At 28.8% G+C, this 8,545-nt stretch overlaps 1 long non-coding RNA gene across 2 annotated transcripts; it reads right to left on the bottom strand.

The window, feature by feature from the left end:
* Positions 1 to 2,018: 2,018 nt before the first annotated feature.
* LOC108739723 lies at positions 2,019 to 3,216 on the bottom strand. 2 transcript variants are annotated; one of them, XR_001938220.1, is made up of 3 exons: positions 3,125 to 3,216; positions 2,818 to 3,067; positions 2,019 to 2,083 (listed from the first exon to the last, which is right to left on the bottom strand). It is a non-coding gene; the product is annotated as an uncharacterized LOC108739723 (long non-coding RNA). The 2 variants fall into 2 exon arrangements; XR_001938219.1 differs by having other exon boundaries at positions 2,942 to 3,067.
* Between the last annotated feature and the right edge of the window lie 5,329 nt (positions 3,217 to 8,545).

Raw genomic sequence — 8,545 nt, 5'->3', positions numbered from 1 at the left:
GGGTCGAGTCCTATTAAGCTGGGTTATAAATAATAATATCAATTTAATAAATATTACCATAGTGATTGTCCAGTTGTTGGTATAAAAGATTTGTCTAGGTACGATTATACCAACTGATGGTTTCGATCTTGACTTTGATTTTTTCAGTTTTGCAGTATATCTGAAATCAGGGGAAGAAATGAACACCGAAACATGCAACCGATAATACATTCTAAATATTCTATCAAATTTTATATAAATAAAGAACTTTTATGCAGCATTTGTTTAACGCTATTCTTTTAATAAGTTTATCATTCATGTACATACCATGTTAAACATTTGTAAACTTTTTTCTTCTCTTGAATGGTAATTAATATCGCCTTATCGTTACGTTTTATCACAGCATTTATAATCATATTTATTACAATTGTTTATAACAAAATCATAAACATTGATAACGCTCTTAACCAATACGACCAATACCAACAGCACCATATGCTACTTCCATAGAATAATATTACCAACTTAGTAATTAATGCATACTTGTTTGCTATGTTCAAGTCATAGATTTTTGAGATCTATAGACCATTAAGTTTGTTTTATCTATGGATTTAAAATTTAATTAGGTTAGGTGTTAAAAATGCATACCAGGGGTTAAACCGTAACTCCAGAATCTATTGTGGTACAAATTTTGTATGTAGTATTACCTTTTTCAAAATTTTTACCAAAAATGCACATAAAAGCCACGCACAACAAGATGCACTAGACCAGTAAAAAATGAACAAGAAGGAAGTACGTCATCAACGACACTGTTAATCTCGATGAAGATAGTAATACATATTCTAGTCAACACGTATTACTTTCTTTTACTAAATAATCGTTGGTTATTGCATAATGCTATTTTAAAATATATTCTGATAAATTTTAAATATATCCACTATAAGAAATTATCACGATAATTAGATAAAACGAGAAATTATAGTAAATTAAAAACAAGGAAAATGCAACTGATAACGAGACTATTCNATCCATATTTCACGAAGATTTATTAATTAAGAATAAAGTGGAAAAATTAAATGATGCTACATTTGTCATAACATTTCTACCAGTTTTATGGGGGGACTACGAAGTTAGCGTTTTCTATAACGACCGAATGGTGAAAAATGCGTTAAAATATACATTTGTTATTGCAGTATTTCCTCCAACCTTACCAATTTCGGTAGATTTTCCTAAAGGCCAGAATATTCAAATTAACACACGTTACGAATTTCTTATTAGTAGAGGATTTTTTAATACTTCTAATTTTAAACTTACGGTAGTTGTAGAAGGTCCTTCGGGGAATCGTATTGTTTGTCCTTTATACGTGTTAGACGTGTTTTTGATACGTGGAGCGTTTCTTGTCAGTGAGTATGGGATCTATAAAATAAATGTTAAGCTAAATGATGAAGATCTTCAAAATTCACCTCATTATGTAAGAGTTTCTTATGACAATTACGAAGACCTTCCTGACAATTTAATTCTGTATGTCAGTAAGTCATTTCATGTTTTGGACGAAGAAAGCAAGATAACAGGATATTTAAAAGAAGTTCCTGTAAATGAGAAGAGATCCATTTATATTGACTTTAGCGGTGTTAAGTACAATGGCATTTGTAAATTGGATATTTTAATAATTGATCCCGAAAACAAAGAAGTTCCCGTATTTATCACAGGACAAGAATGTAACTTTTTGGTCGATTTTATCCTTAAAATAAGGGGAGATCATACACTGAAGGTGATTTTTAATGACGAAATTGTCAGCGGAACTCCTCTTATTATGAAAGCTATTGAAGACTATGACTTATTAGACTAACAAGTAATAATCATAATGGCTTTATATTACAATAAAAATAAAGCAAACAATTTATTTTCTTTAAAAAAAGTGCTTTGCTTACTTTATTATTTAGTTTTTTGTTAGTATTAGCTTTGCAGTCAGTCTGCTTATAAACTAAAAACTGTTAAATGCCTATACCTTAGTATATGTTGCAGTAGTTGATAATAAACTTTGGGTATACAACATTACAAATGTCCCATAATATACCATGTTCGGCATCTGCATAATGCTTCTCTAAAATGATTTTTTTTATATCAAATGACATTTAAATATAATTAATTTATAATACTATTACTACCTCTATTAAAACCGTGAAATTTAAAATAATGGCGAACACCCCCTACTTGAAGAAACATGACATATAAAACCGTTCATGCACAAACGAGGACAAAGGTAAATGTCTCAGATCACTTGTATATTGCCACCCATGGCAGCATGTTTATTTTGTATTTTTTCGCATTATTTGATTTGCTATTTATTTTGATATCATGTATGATAGAACTAGAATAATTTAAATTGAACGATCACCATGGGGGTCTCATAAACCGTAAGATTGGAAGATAAATATCAATGATTTACGGTTCTAATTTATTGCGAAAGTTAACATTTTGTAACTTATTTATAATTATTTTAAAAATCAATAAACAAAGTTTCTTCTCTAATATTTCAATTTGTTTTTGAACGAAAAAAGTACATAACAATTGAAACCATAAAACTATTGATCGGTATATGCTGATACTTGTTGAAACTTATTCATAATATAACGAAGTAAAACGCAAAGTTTCAAGAAATATTTACTGTGGACGCACAAAGCAAAACAACCATGACCTGATGTAGTCACTGTGTGGTGCAACAATAGTTGTGTGTCTTCAATAAATAAAATTTCTTGAAACTAGGCATTTTATTATTTAGGATTGTGTAAAAAACCTACTAAAATCTTAAAAATGTTTGTACAAGATTTTTCGTACCTTGTAGTCCTACACTCTAGTGCCCAAAAAACAATTACATGTCACAAACTCTTTCTTTAGCAATCAACTGCATGTAGAGATTGTTATCCTTATTTCCAGGAAAAGGTAAATTAATGAATCCTACCTTTCTGCATAGTGTCGATGATTTGGAAAGAACAATTCTCGAATAACATTGTAGTACCCACTTCAATAGATAGAACAGCAACCCAAATACTGAAGAAAAATCTCAGAAAACAAACAGTTTGAAGTCCTAAAAAAATATTTATTTTATTTTATAAGGAAATAAAAATGTTAAATAAAATCCTACATTTACTTGTAGGTGTAGTGCAGTCCAAAATATTCTTATAGCAGTGGCTTGTAAGGAATATTTCCTTATAGGCAAATTGTTCACAATGCTGAAACAAAAAAAAAGTTTTATAATTATTTAATTATTAAACATTAATGCCAATTAAATTAATTTCTTCCTTATTTGCAGGAGCAGTTCTAATTTCTTTACTCATAGATTCCTTTACTGCTCATAATTTTAGTTTGTGTTCACCCACGACTACATTATTACATTTTGGTACATTCAATTCATTTCATGATTGAGAAATTAATTAATCAAGAAATAAGAAGATAAACGAAGCCTCTAAATTGGGGATGAAAGTACACCTCAGTAGTTTCAAACTATAAAATTCTGAATATTCTTGACGTCTCACAACAGCTTTACCACATTTTGGTGCTTTCAGTTCGTTTTAATAAGGGAAAAATTGACATATCAAGAAATAAAAACGGCGTTTTTGAATTGAGGGTTGAAAGTTCATGCCGATAATTTCCAACTATAAAAAATTGGTTTCCCTGTTGCCTCACATCAACTTTAATACATTTTGATACTTTCAGCTCGTTTAATAAGGGAGAAATTAATTTAGCAAGAAATAAAGACGTGGTTTAATAAGAAATTAATTTTAAATTTAAAGAAATGGTAAAAAAAATTAATGCTATCTTTCCAACGGAGTGTCGATAAATTGAAAAGAAATCACTTTCATACTCAAGAATCCAAAGTATCGAACATAAGAGAATACGAATAATCCGTAATTGAGTTGCTAAAACAATATTATTTTATAATTATATTAAATTCTGCATGTCTTGGACAGTATAAATCGAATTGTGCGCGTTTCTCTCTACTTCCTGTTTTACATTTTTGTAGCGCTCAAGTCCCATGTACACATAGGGAATGCTAAGATTAAATTAATATCCACTCCCTTGTTACTGTAACCGCCAGTAACCGCTNAAACAAAATGAAAATAAAATGAATCAGAAATTAAATGAAGATATATTAAGTGAAAAAAAAGATACAGATTTAACTAATATGAATATAGAAACAGGGGGAGAAGAAAACGAACTAGGAGAAAATAAAGAAAAAATTGATTCATTTTTGTAGCGCTCAAGTCCCATGTACACATAGGGAATGCTAAGATTAAATTAATATCCACTCCCTTGTTACTGTAACCGCCAGTAACCGCTAATGTCTGTGCATTATCTATGGTGTGTGCTTAGGAGCTGGGACTGTCTATGCTGGGAACCCCCATGTGGTTGCAATAGTAATGGTAGTGATTTAGTTTTTTCCTGATTTAATTAACTAAAAAGTGGAAAGGAAATTCAAAAATTGTACAATAAGCACCAGTGATAAGGAAAATGGCTAATAAGAAAGGGTAAGTCTATTTAAATTTTCCAAATTCAAAAAAATGTAGGTACGCGATATATATCACTCCATCATAAAAGGTAATTAATACGCATTGCAATTAAAATGATTTAAATAAAAAGAAATTCGAATACGCTAAAATAGAGTATTAGCGATTATTGGACATAAAAAACAGTTTTATTTTACATTTATAATCTGCAGTCTCCACCCAGCTTTTGCTATGTATTTCAATCTTTCAGCTGCTTCATAAATTTACACACGTATAATAATAATGCTGAGTTATGCAGATTATCGATATGTTTATTTTTTCACAGTCGGTTGTAGTTACAATTATAAGATGTTTTCAATACGCAAATACGCCTTATTACTCATTCCGATATATTAAATATAAAACTTATAAATATCTAGGTCGTTTTGCGTTCCTTTTGAAACGATTTTTGCTACATGCAATATCAAATTGCTAGCAAGTTCACAACTTATTACTCTTTTATGAAATTATAACAAAGATAACATTTATAGACTATTTTCTGAGTGTTTTCTAGAATATATTATTATGTAAATATGTACTACGATGTCCTTTTAAGAATACTTATGATAAGGCAAATTTTTTATTCCTCACGACGGTTTTTTTTCGAGAATATTTCAATTGTTCTAGATATCGATATGAAAAATATAGTACAAGCAAAAATATACGATTAATTTATTTCGATCTTTATGGGCTTGATAATGTAAAAATAATTTTGTTACAGGAAGCAAAGGTATAAAGGCATAATTTTTCTGAAAACTTGTTAACTAAAACTACAATTCCGTAAAAAACGCGATTTTCAGCATCACCTGTAATCGCATAAGATTTCAATTAATTTAGTAATTTTTGAGTGTGATTTGTTTTCTAATGCAGAAGCATTCAAAATTGATATAAAATATATCTTGATAAGTTATTGACGTTTGAAAATCTTCATTTTTTTTGGGTTTTTAATGATTTTTTCCGTTTTTTTAATTCCTTTAAAACTTTGAATTCATTTTAATAGGTACTCTATAATATCAATTCAAAACCACAATTTTTATATTACTGTTACACACTTTATATCGACCAAATAAGTTCCTTTTATTTATTAAAAATTATTTTAGTGAAACATTAGGAGTAATACCTGACTTTGTATGGATGCAGAATGCTGATGAAGTTCAAATTGTGTTTAAAATTACTAATCCTGAACATATACTTGTAGAGTAAGTTATAAATAAGTAAAAAAAGTTGTATAGCGCATTGTACTTATCGTTAGGTAATTTATTTTGTAGAATTGATAACGACAAATTCTATTTGAAATGTGTTGGAGGCAATAAAGAAAAACAACTGTACGAAGTTACCTTTTACCCACTCTTTAAGAACATAGACAAAAATAAAAGTGGATATGAGATTATCTTAAATTCGTCAGTAATAGTAATTTTATCCAAAGTAGAGAAACTTATGTGGTATACTTTAACAAAAGGTAAATTAATCTAAACCTATGTTTTTGTTCCCTATTTTATTTTTTGTTTCCATATTAAAGGTGATTATATTCCTTGTATTGAAAATGTAAAACTATTTTTGGAACTAAACAACTTGGAACTTCAACTTAAAGAAAAAAATAAAAAACTAAAACAGTTCACGAAAGAACTTAAGGAAAAAAATGAGATAATAAAAGCATTGGAAGAACGTATTTCTGACAAGGATAAGAAACTGCAAGTAATTGAGTTGATGCTGAAAAATCTTTTTGGTGACTAGACATTTTTATTAAATTTTTTTATCATATTTGTTTTTTACTGAAGTGATTAATCAAAACATAGATTAATATATTTAAGAATTTTAAGAATACAGTTCACATGTAACTATAAATATCAATTTTAAGATACAAATTCAAAAGAGCAGGATGACACAGGCACAAAACTTAAAAAGCTCGATAATAAATCGGAAGAATTAAATTTTAGAGTAAAAGATAAACAGAACGAAAAAAAGATGAATTTAAATCAAAATGTAGATCATGAAACTGACGAAAAAGGCCCATTTTACAAAACACATAAAGAAATTAAATTAATGGAGGAGAAGAAACAAAATGAAAATAAAATGAATCAGAAATTAAATGAAGATATATTAAGTGAAAAAAAAGATACAGATTTAACTAATATGAATATAGAAACAGGGGGAGAAGAAAACGAACTAGGAGAAAATAAAGAAAAAATTGATTCCAAGGAAATAGGAGATATTTCGATTGAAAAACAGAAGAAGAAATCTTCAAATAGCGGTGTAAAAGAACAAAAAGGAGAAACAGGAACAGAAGGAGAAGAACAACACGAAAGTAAAGACAAAATCGATTCCAAACAAATAGGAGATATTTCAATTGAAAATCAGAAAAAGAAACCTTCAAATAGAAATACAGAAGAACAAAGAACTGGAGTTGAAGAAAAAGAACAAGAAAAAAATAAACACAAAGTCGTTTCCAAACAAATGGGAAATATTTCAATTGAAAATCAGAATAAAAAAATTTCAAAAGAACAAAAGGAGTTAAATGAAGGTAATTAAAAAAACGGCTAAGTTTTAATTAATCATATATCTCATAGACACACTGATTAGATCTAATTTATAAACTTATTCAGCTGTTTAAAAATTATTTAATTAAAGACCTAAACTGAACTGATAAAAAACCGTTCATTTTCTAATTTACTACAATCAGTTACTTTTTCTTTTTGTGTACAATTTAGGATCAATGGAAGAAGTAGATAACGAAAAATCTCAAACTTCTTCAACAATACCGTTGGTTACAATATCCGGAGAAACAAAGCGTTTCATTCATGCCGATACATCAGCAGTTTTTAAAATAGTTGTAAACGATTCATCTATCAAGATTGAAGATGTTGAAGCAGAAGTCGAAACACCAAGCGGAGTTAAAATACCAGCCTACGTATTTTTGGGCGTTGCGAAGAGAATGTACAATATTAACATCACCCCGAAGCAAGTCGGAATGCACGAAATCAAAGTTTTCGTAAAAAAAGAATTTGCTCTATCTTTTACAGTAGACGTTTACGATACCAAACGGATAAAAATTGATAATCGAAGATATGGAACTGTTGCACGACCAGTTACTTTTAATGGTATGATAATAAAAATACGTTTTAATATTTGCAGTATGTGCAGAATCAATGCCACGAAACAGGCTAATTGATGTTGGTTCAGAAGATAAACAGTTTTTTACCCCAATCTTGGCATTGATTCTGTTCTAAAATAGAGAAAAAATTAAAATTTGCAATCGTCAATATTTCGCAATGCCTTTTTTTTTTAATTTGTAAAATTATACATTAGATTTAAATTTTACGACAAATTCAAATTAAGTAGGTATTACACTTATTAGGCGCTTCATACCCTACCTGCATACGATAAAGTAACCGATTCTTCAATAAAAAAATTGTACTGCATTTACGAATTATTAGAAGTGAATAAGTTATAGCTTTTATTAGGCACTAATTACTGTCATTATTGGAAGTAATTATTTTACTGTTGCAAAAATTAATAAGGAGGGCCCCACAAGATTGCAGCATTTGGGAAGATGAAATCAATTTTTATTAGTTGAAATTGAAGAGAATTTCAGAATACCAGAAAAGTAAAAAATATTGCAGTTATATATATATAGTTTAAATTAACAACTTTAAAGTTTCTGATTGTGTTTGTTCCTTACAAACTGTTATCATAACGTTGTGAGTAGACATTCTGTGTATTCCGGTTAAATTATATTTTTTAAAAAAGTGAAAATAATTTAATAAGAAAAGCGTTCTTTTCTTTGGAGGTATTCCGTTTCGATAATTCAAATTTATTTTTTATTTTTATTGCAGTGGATGTAAGTAAGGCTGGCAAAGGAGAACTGTCCATATCCATATTTCACGAAGATTTATTAATTAAGAATAAAGTGGAAAAATTAAATGATGCTACATTTGTCATAACATTTCTACCAGTTTTATGGGGGGACTACGAAGTTAGCGTTTTCTATAACGACCGAATGGTGAAAAATGCGTTAAAAT

Source organism: Agrilus planipennis, unplaced genomic scaffold, assembly GCF_000699045.2.
Source record: "Agrilus planipennis isolate EAB-ADULT unplaced genomic scaffold, Apla_2.0 scaffold240, whole genome shotgun sequence".
Lineage (NCBI taxonomy): Eukaryota > Metazoa > Arthropoda > Insecta > Coleoptera > Buprestidae > Agrilus > Agrilus planipennis.
Note: the sequence above shows the minus strand (reverse complement) of the source record. Positions and strands in the feature narration are given on the sequence as shown.